Source organism: Bos taurus, chromosome 18, assembly GCF_002263795.3.
Source record: "Bos taurus isolate L1 Dominette 01449 registration number 42190680 breed Hereford chromosome 18, ARS-UCD2.0, whole genome shotgun sequence".
In the NCBI taxonomy this organism is placed as follows: Eukaryota; Metazoa; Chordata; class Mammalia; order Artiodactyla; family Bovidae; genus Bos; species Bos taurus.
In genome coordinates, this window is record NC_037345.1 from 19,533,850 (window position 1) to 19,543,475 (window position 9,626).

Consider the following 9,626-nt stretch of genomic DNA (forward strand, 5'->3'; position numbering starts at 1 on the left):
TCTTAGTACATGGTCTGTGTGGTTTGGGCTACTTCTCAACTCACTGGCTGTGACATTGCTCTGTTCTCTAATGATGCAGAATGTAAATATCCAACAGCGTCAATGTCATTGTCCATACCATTAATAGAGCTAGTAATTCACTGGTTGCGTAGTACAACAGCTGTTAGAAAAGTAGCAGCCTAAAGCCACATGAGCCATTCGTCCAGCCATTTCACAAGAGTGCAAGCAACCTGAGGGCAGACAGCCATTCTGCACTGGTCACTGATGTGTCCCAGGACCGAGACTAGTGCCTGGCACAGAGCAGGTGCTCTCTATGAATGAATGAATGAATGGACTCCATCCAGCAAGCCAGTGCTGTTCCCAGGGTCTCTGGTGACTTCTAGAGCCCCCATCCCTTTTAGAGGTATGCTCCACCATCCTGTGTACAGATTTCTAGCTCACTTCACTGCACTGTGGGTTCCCTCATTCTGCCAGCACCAGAGGGCAACCCTGGGACTCCCCAAACTGCCTGGCACTTAAGCGGGTGCTTCATAGTTGAATCAGCTTCTAATAAGCATTTGGTAAAGGAAGGAAAGAGGTGAGGGCAAAGAGAAGGTGGGAGGGTGGAAAGGAAGTCTCTGGTAGGTAGTTCATCCAAGGTTGCCCTCTCAAGATAACTCCATCTAGATCCGAGGAAGCTAAACTATGTTAGCTTTGCTATGTTATACATCACATATATGTTATGCTATGTTATATGTGTTAGTGTGTAAAGCATTTTTTTAAATTTATTTATATTTTTGCTGTGTTGGGTCTTCGTTGCTGTGTGTGGTTGTGGTGAGTGAGAGCTACTCTCTAGTCGGCACATGTGGGCTTCTTATTGTGGTGGCTTCTCTTGTTGCAGAGCACAGGCTGTAGGCATGCGGGTTCAGTAGTTATAGCTCCTAAACTCTAGAGCGCAGGCTCAGTAATTGTGGTGCACAGGTTGAGTTGCTTAGCAACCTGTGGGATCTTCCTGGACACCAAGGACTGAATCAGTGTCCCCGGCATTGCAAGGCAGATTCTTAACCACTGGACCACCAGGGAAGCCCTGTAAGTTAGCTTTCTTACATTATGTATGTCTTTGTCATGGCTGGGTCTGAACTAAACCTTCCCAACTCAAAACTTTGAGAACCTTCTGGCCAGAGGGCAATTACAACTCCTAAACTAGGGAGTTCATTAGAAAGAGCACTGGGCTAGCAGAAGAAAATGCTGGATTTAAATAGTTCTCTGGCCCTGGGAAGATCTCCTTCAATTCTCTGGACCTCGATTTCCTCTTCGGTTTAAAGAGATTGGTATTGCCATCTGCTCTGTCCTGGAGGGTGAAGTGAAACAGTGAATGTGAAAGTGCTTTGGAAGCATAAAACCTCTAGCATGCAAAGGATGGTGAGGGAAATCTCCTCCCCCCACCTCACATGTGTGTTTAGGGTGCTTAGTGTTCTTAGTCGCTTAGTCGTGTCTGACTCTTTGCAACCCTGTGGACTATAGCCCGCCAGGTTCCTCTGTCCATGGGGATTCTCCAGGCAAGAATACTGGAGTGGGTTGCCATGCCCTCCTCCAGGGAATCTTCCCAACCCATGGATTGAACCCAGGTCTCCTGTATTATGGGCAGATCTTTACCATCTGATCTGTACCACCAGGAAAGCCCAGTTTAAGCTGTCCTGTATCTAGTATCTCCAGCAAAGATTTCTGCAGGAAATCCAGGGTCTTGTCTGAGATCTGCTTTCTGGTGGACCCCTTCTCCTGACATGTCCTTGTGCTGTGGATTACCTTCTTCTCTCTGACCCTGACGGTATCTACCTGTCCTCCTTCTACCCCTGCCTTCCTCTGCTGAATCAACCTATGGTTGCATCCACCACTTACACAAGGTGTTCCTGTCTTGTGGCCTTCCCTTCCTCCCTTGCCAAATGAGCTGATTGGACTTCATCTAGGGAGAAAAATCAAATGCATACAGAGGCCAGCAGGCTGGCAGATGGGTAAGGTGGTCTGTAGTAGGGGGAATGGAAGAAAAGTGGAGAACGGGTATGCTCCCTCTAAAGGGGACAGTGACACCTTAGCGCCAGCCAATTGTTGAAATGTGGGCAGGCGAGAGCACTACATCATCTGACACTCAAAAAAAAACCTGGAAATTTGAACTTTTATATGAGATCTCCTGACTTTTGAATGTTGGCAATGCTTTCAAATTTGTTAAATATGTCTTGGGAGCCAAATAAAACACATATGCAGGCTGAACTCAGCCTCTGAGTCTCCACTTTGTGACCCGAGGTCTCTGAACATCCTTTAAGCGTTAAGAGCCGTGGCTCTTCTGGGCTGTGAAAATTGCTAAAAAATACCCCAAGCAAATTCCACCCTTTCCTCTCCTCTCAAATCCTCGTTGTGTCTCACCTGAGCTACCGTGGGGCTTCTCTGGTGGCTCAGATGGTAAAGAATTTGCCTGCAATGCGGGAGACCTGGGTTCAATTCTTGGATCGAAAAGATCCTCTAGAGAAGGGAATGGGAACCCACTCCAGTATTCTTGTCTGGAGAATTCCATGGATAGAGGAGCCTGGCGGGCTACAGTCCATGGGGTTGCAGAGTTGGATATGACTTAGCGACTTTTACTTCACTGAGCTACTGTGACAGCTTCCCTCCAACCCTCCATATCTACACAGGTGACCTTATGTGGAAATAGAGTGTCTGCAAATATGATTGAGTTGCGATGAGGTCATGAGGGTGGACCCCGGATCAATATGATTAGCGTCCTCATAAGAAGAAAAAATGAGACATACAGACAGACATGCACAGCGGGAAGATGATACGAAGTCTGACAAGGAAAACGCCATGTGACAATGCAGGCAGACAATGGAGTGATGTGTCTACAAGCCAAGGACTGCTGGCAACATCAGACACTAAGAACAAGGCATGGAGCAGCTTCTCCCCTGAGGCCGTAGGGTACACGGCTCTGCCAACACCCTGACTTCTAGCCTCCGAAATTGTGGGAAACTAAGTTTCTGGCACCGTGTTTGTTACAGCAGCCCTAAGAACGAATACACTGGCCAATTAGAGGGTGGGCACCAGGAAAAGAAGGCAGATCAGCCACCATTTTCTTCCTTCCCTCAGAGCACATCCAGACCATGAAAACCTGACCCTCTTCCCAGTTTCTTGAATTTCCTAAAATGTTAACTACTTCCTTAAATGTTCCCTGGATTTTCCAGGGATGTTCAAACCAAGCTTTGTATGCAAAAGAACATGTGAATCTCATTAATCCTCCTCACAGGGAGACAGAAATATACCAGCCGCTCAAGCCTGCAAGCTACTTCTCCACTGTGATAATTCAGAGGAAACATGTCCCTGTTCCGTGAACAACCATGTGACCTGCAGTCTGTGAAAAGCACAGGAGAAAGAGAGGACTTGTTTTTCCACGAGAGAGGAGGAAAGATGGGGAGTAAAGCCCCACACACTGCTATGTGGCGCATCATGTCCTCTATGAAAAAGACATCAAAATAACTTTATCTCTAAATATTAACAAGGTCTTCATAGGGTAGATAATGCTTGTCACATCCATAAAGCATCCAGTGTGTGCTGAAGGAAGGGGATAGGCTTAGTGTGTGGATTCACAGACCATGTGCATTCCTGCCACTTCTGTCAACACTGCATGGTGAGCTGGAAGGACCCTGGTCAGGAGAGTTCTCCTGGTAGAGGGAGGTGTTGAGAGAGCAGATCACTTCCTGTGAATCCCAGCTGATTCTACTCCTCCAGAGGCCTGTAAGTAGAGTAGGGAAAGGGGAGGGTGCAGAGGCTTGATTTACTTATTGTAGAATTCTGGGTCTGGGTTTGTGTTAGAGAAAGATGGGCAGTACTCAATCTTCTTGGGAAGATTTGTGACAGGACAAAAGGAGAGGAGAACAGTGAAGAGCTGGACACACATGCGCCAGAGCTGGGCTGTCTGGGTTTAGACATTTCACTTAACCTCTCTGTACCTTAGTTTCCTTATCCATGAAATGGGCGCAATGATAACACCCACCTCACTTGGTTGTTGCAGGGATTAAGTGAGTGAATTCAAGTAAACCCTCTGAAACATCATGTGACACTTTCTAATCACTAATTACAGCTTATTTAAATGGTTGATTGTGGCCCAGTGTTGCGAAGTAAGGGAGCATTCACAAGTTCAATGGCTTAAAACAGTGCCCATCTATTCCCCTAGTTCTACGGGTTCTGGTCAGCTGGTCTCACCCAGGTGCTGGCTGGGGCTTGGCTGATCTTGGTTGGGCTTAGCAGAGGATAACTCTGCACCGTGTGGCTTTTATTCTTTCACCAAGACTGGTGAGCATGTTCTTTCCACGGTGATGGCAGAGGCACAAGGGTACAAGGAGAAACATACAGGCATCTCGGGGCCCAGTCATGGCGCTAGCACACCATTGCATCAAGTCACATGGGCAGACCCAAAGAGACGGGGAAATACACCCTGTCCTGGGGGTCAACAGTGCAAGTCCCATGGCAAAGGCTGCGGATAAGAGAGGGCTGAAGAACTGTTGCTCAGAATGAGGACTACCATAGTAACTCTTTTTATTATAATTGACATAAGAAATATTAGACTGAGAAACCAGGTCAAGAAAGTATATCCTAACCTTCAAACAACAAGCTGAGCTTGGGCAATCACTCCTCCACCCAGAGTAAGAGGGTATAATTTGTTTAGGTAAATAACTCAGGCTCCAACTCTCACCCTACCTTCTATACAGCCAAAGAAGTTCCTTCCTGGCCACTCCTAGCTCTGAAGATTTAGGTAAGTGTGTGTGCGTGCGTGTACATGTGCATGTGTGCACATGTTAGATAGAATCTATTCTTTGTTAACATCTGCAGAAAATCTATTTGAGCAGCATTCCTAAAAGAACTCTTCTAGAAATGATTACTCACAATGACATACTATTAGGCCATGGTAAGCCCCCTAGTTAGCACAATGATTAAGAATGGCAGGTTTGGGGAGGGATGTTATCTTAGCTACCCCAGAGCTTTGGCCCAATAACCAGGGCAGGAGGGTTCTTAAAGGCACAGGGCAGCTTGTTGCAGAAATTAAGTCTTCCTACTCTGTTTTTGTTTTCTCCTTTGCACTTACGTGTGTGTTTAAGGAGAATCCCCCAACAGCAAAAAAGCCCAGGAGAAGACAGCACAGGGTCTTTGGCACCAGGGGGCCAGCTGCTCGGCTCTCTTTACCTGCAGAGGCAGGTAAAACCAGGGGGGCCTGCTGTTTCCTGGAAACAGCATGTGGATGTATGAGTACAAAGACAAGTGGGCAACTGGTCTACCTGTGCCTTCATCAGTACTCTTCCCACTGCTAAATCTGAGCCCCAGACCCCTCTCCAAAGCCCCCAGTCCCACAATTCCTGCTGAGAAAAATGAGAGAACCAAGCCTTTGTCAGTGGCTTCAGACTTTTTGATGACAACTTGTGCTAAGAAGCTCATCGATCATTGTGGCCTGGTGCACACACATATACGGCGGAAACAGAGCTCCATAAGTCACTGTATGTGCGCAGTCATCAGTTGTGTCTGACTCTTTGCATTCCCATGGACACAGAGTAGTACATCAGACTCCTCTGCCCATGGAATTTTCTAGGCAAGAATACTAGAGTGGGATGCCATTTCCTCCTCCAGGGCATCTTCCTGACCCAGGGATCGAACCCACATCTCTTGCATCTCCTGTACTGATGGGCAGATTCTTCACCACTAGAGCCACCTGGGAAGCCCTGGTAAGATACTACATTAATACAGAGTGTGATCTACATAGGAGAAGGACACTGCTATTTTTTATTCTATTACCCTTAACAAATAATGCTCAGGATAACCTGCTAGACTGATTTCATAATGTGCTAATATTAGGTTCCCAACCCACAGTTTGAAAAACTCCGGGCCAGTTCCAAGATGTGTGTCAATAGGTAGAGGGATGGAGAAACAAAACTCTTTTAAGAGCCACAGACCTCACCCTTGTCTAGAGCAAGAGACGGTTGGTTAGAAAAAACTAAGAAAGGATGCAGCTAACGAAGCAGTGGGATGTGTCTGTGTTGTTTTGATGTGGGCACATCACCAATGGGTGTGAACTGTTAGTATTTTTCCTGCCCAGGACTAGAAAGACTATTGGAGAAAACGGTATCCAGTGTTTTCTATTCCTTTTAAAAGAAGTAAACTTATGTTTTAAAAAGGGACCAACTTAAGTGAAATGATCAAATAGGTCACAGTGTAAGTGACTATGATCATGTGAAATTGTGGACATGGTAAGACTGATGGAAGCTGCTGGGAAATTTTGATGGATATGGAACCTTTCAGGGTACAGATGGGGAAACCAGTCCATGGAGCAGACAAATTATGGCCCAGAGTTGGCTATTAAGTGGTCATAGCTCCCGGTATTCTGGGGTCCAGCTGTTCATTCTCTGATCTCTGGGTCTCAGTTTTGTTATAAAGGACAGTGGCCCTGTCTGTCTCACTGGACTGGTGTGAGATGAGATAGGTGGAAACACCCCAAAGTCTAAACACCAAAGCTAGCTCTGCAAGCTGGTTAGTATTCCCTTTCACATCCTTTCCATCAGGAGAAGAGCCTGCCTGCCACGTTTGCATCTTTATCCATGTTTACATCCATGTGACTGTCCAGGCTTCTTACTGAATGTGGCTTTGATTACAAGATGGTGTAACCCCTGGTCTGTCTGCATCACGTCCACCTAGACTGTGCTGTGTCAGGATTCAGCTGGACTGGGTCCCATCTTGGGTCTAATAAGGAAGGATCAAGGGACTTCCCTAGTGATCCAGGGGCTAAGCATCTGCACTCCCAATGCAGGGGGCCCAGGTTCGATCCCTGGCAAGGGAACTACATACCACAAGCTGCAACTAGGACCCAGTGCAGCCAAATACATGATAAATAAATTTAAAAAATAAAAAGGAAGGACAGATTTGCGCAGCCTCCAACACCATGTCACATGTCTTCAAACTCCTCCATAGAACATAAGTAAAAAGTTGACCCTAGAACTGCCCTTGCAGAGTTGAGTAGCCAGAGTCTGTTCAAGGTGTTTATAAAGGCCCCATCACATTCCCCACCCCAGTCCTCCTGGCTTTAGGGCGGATCAGAGCCAAGCTGACAAGCAGTCTCTGAGTCTTTGTTAAACCTGAGCTCAGATGGATGTAGAAACACAAGAGAAGCCAAATCATATGTTTAAAAAGTTAAGAGGAAACCAAACTCGGTAAGGAACTACAATCCTGGATTTAGCCTGGGTGAATTTTCCTTCTCTGGGATTTCCTGTCCTTTTTTGGGATGTTTCTATCTGTCCAAATGTTAGGTGGCAACTGGCTTAAGGTCATCAACTGAACGGTGAAAGAAAACCTTACACAGTACTTGGGTTTAGCTGCTAAAATATCTGTGGCTACCCAATCAACCCAAACGCAGGCTTACAAGACACATGTTCCCAGCCTCCATCTATCTGTCCTTAGTAGAAAGAGGCCAAATTTGAAGACAGGGCTTAAAGAACCATCCCTAACAATAAAGGCCAGGCCAGCATGGGGCCCCAACTGCCTGGGGAGGCAGGGACAGTGGGGCTGGTTGGGGAGGTCCTTAAGGAATGTAGAGTAAGTGAACCCAAAAGTCTGCCTCCTGCAATGTTCTTAGACTGCAGTTAAAATTTAACAATTTTTTTTTATGTAAATCATCTGGTATGTTCAATTGCATGGGGGTTGGGGGCAGCAAAGAGGGAACAATGGGCTGGGATTAGATAATTTACTTAGTGCTAAAATTCCAGGAAGTTTGTGTTGATCTGGGCCTGGATCTTGTTACTTTTTAGCTTCAATCTAAATCTTTATCTTCCTAGTATAGTTGAGAGGACATTTTTTACTTAGCCATTTTTACAGTTGTTAATTTTTCCCCCCTTTCATCAAATAGAGCCAGTTAGATTAGCAGCTCTTAGCACGGAGATGAAAATATTGGTAGGGCCCATTGGGCCCTGTTTTGTTTATTCTAACAGAGCAGGCTTTGATCTAAACATATTTCCTGGGGTCTGGACGAGATGACCTAATTCCTGTCTTATCCGTCTCCACTTTCTGTGAATCTCAGATTGCGCTTGACTGTGGAGCCCTTTGAAATTCACTTTACATTTTTTCCCATTTTGTTACCCCCTCTGACATTTGTTTCATTTGGGGTAGGGGTGTGTAGCTCCTAGTAAAAGACTCCAGTGCTTTATTTTTCTAACAGTACTGCTAAGTTTTAACAGAGTGGGAGCTTTTTTTTCCCTTAAGTTCTCTCCTTCTTGACATTCGCAACACGCCAAAAACAATAAGCAAATAATCTACTGCTAGAAATTTTATGTCAACTGCAAATCAGTCAGGATTTTCTGTATGACACTTTTTTCTAATTTAAAAAACAAAAGAAAACAAAAAACTGTCCCCCAGCCCCTTACACATCAGTTGAATAAACCCGGCCCAGGAGAATTGAGAGGCAAAGACTTAAAGCTCAAAGTGACTCTTGAGCCAATCGGTTTCCCTAAATGATCTGGAGAAACCTGCCCCCTTCCTTACTCTATGCACCCCTCCCCCCTCCACAGCCACTGGCCTGAGGGGCCTTGGGTAGCTTGGGTCTTGTCACTGGTCTCCCTTTTTCCACCCTAGTTTTCTGTCAATCACCAAACTGCTCTTCCAAGCCTATTTTCCAGAAAGAGGGGAGACCCTGTGTGTGTATGCGGGGATGGGGACAGGAGTCGGGGTAGGGGTGCGGTTGGGGAGCAACGCAGATGGAGGGAGAAAAACAAACAAACAAACACACAGGAATACAGGGAAGGAAAGACGGGGAGATAAAGGGCCACAAGAAGGTGGAAGAATGACAGCGACACAGACAGAGACCCAAAGAAAAAGAAAAAGCATCCTTATTCCGAAAGGTGGGGGTGGGGGGGGTGGGGAGGGGGCAACTCAAGTTTCTAACGTTTGTAAATTTTGAGTGATGGGTACAAGAAAGTTGGTTATTCGCTGCACTCTTTTGTTTTTCTACAAGTCACATTTTTTTTTTTTTAAAGGAACTGAGGCAAATGTCACCAATATGAATATTTTTAGTTCAAAAATGTGAAATTTGGCTGTTACCATTCCCGGCAGCAACAAGCCCAGGAAATTCGGTGTTCGGTGATTCCAAAACTATCTCGACGCACCTCCAATTAGAGAAGGGGGCAAAGAAAGGCGAAAAAGTGAGGCGAGGCTTGGCGGGAGGGGGTGGGGCGGCGCGTTCACTTCGGCCTTAAAATAAACTTTGTAGCTTTATAAATATGAATCCATTTCTCTTCCGCCGGGCTGAGCCGAAAGGCTGGGTGTTTTTCTCACTCAGAGAGGAAGCAGGCTGAGGGCGACTTCTTGTTTTGGAAACGAATGTAAGCGGGAATAGGCAGGTAATGATCAATAGATTAGAGAGAGAGTCGATCGATGGATGGACAGGCAGGGACCAAAGCGAAGAGGGAAGGGAGGAGACAGAGTCACCGACTGAGACCCCGAGGCTCCGACTTTCTCCTAAGGGCTACGGTCGCCTTGGAAAGTCTGTCCAAACGAAACGCTGCTTTTGCTCCCCTTAACTCATCAGAAAAAGCTAGAAGGGAGGAGGTCGGTGGTGAGAGAGAAAAGAA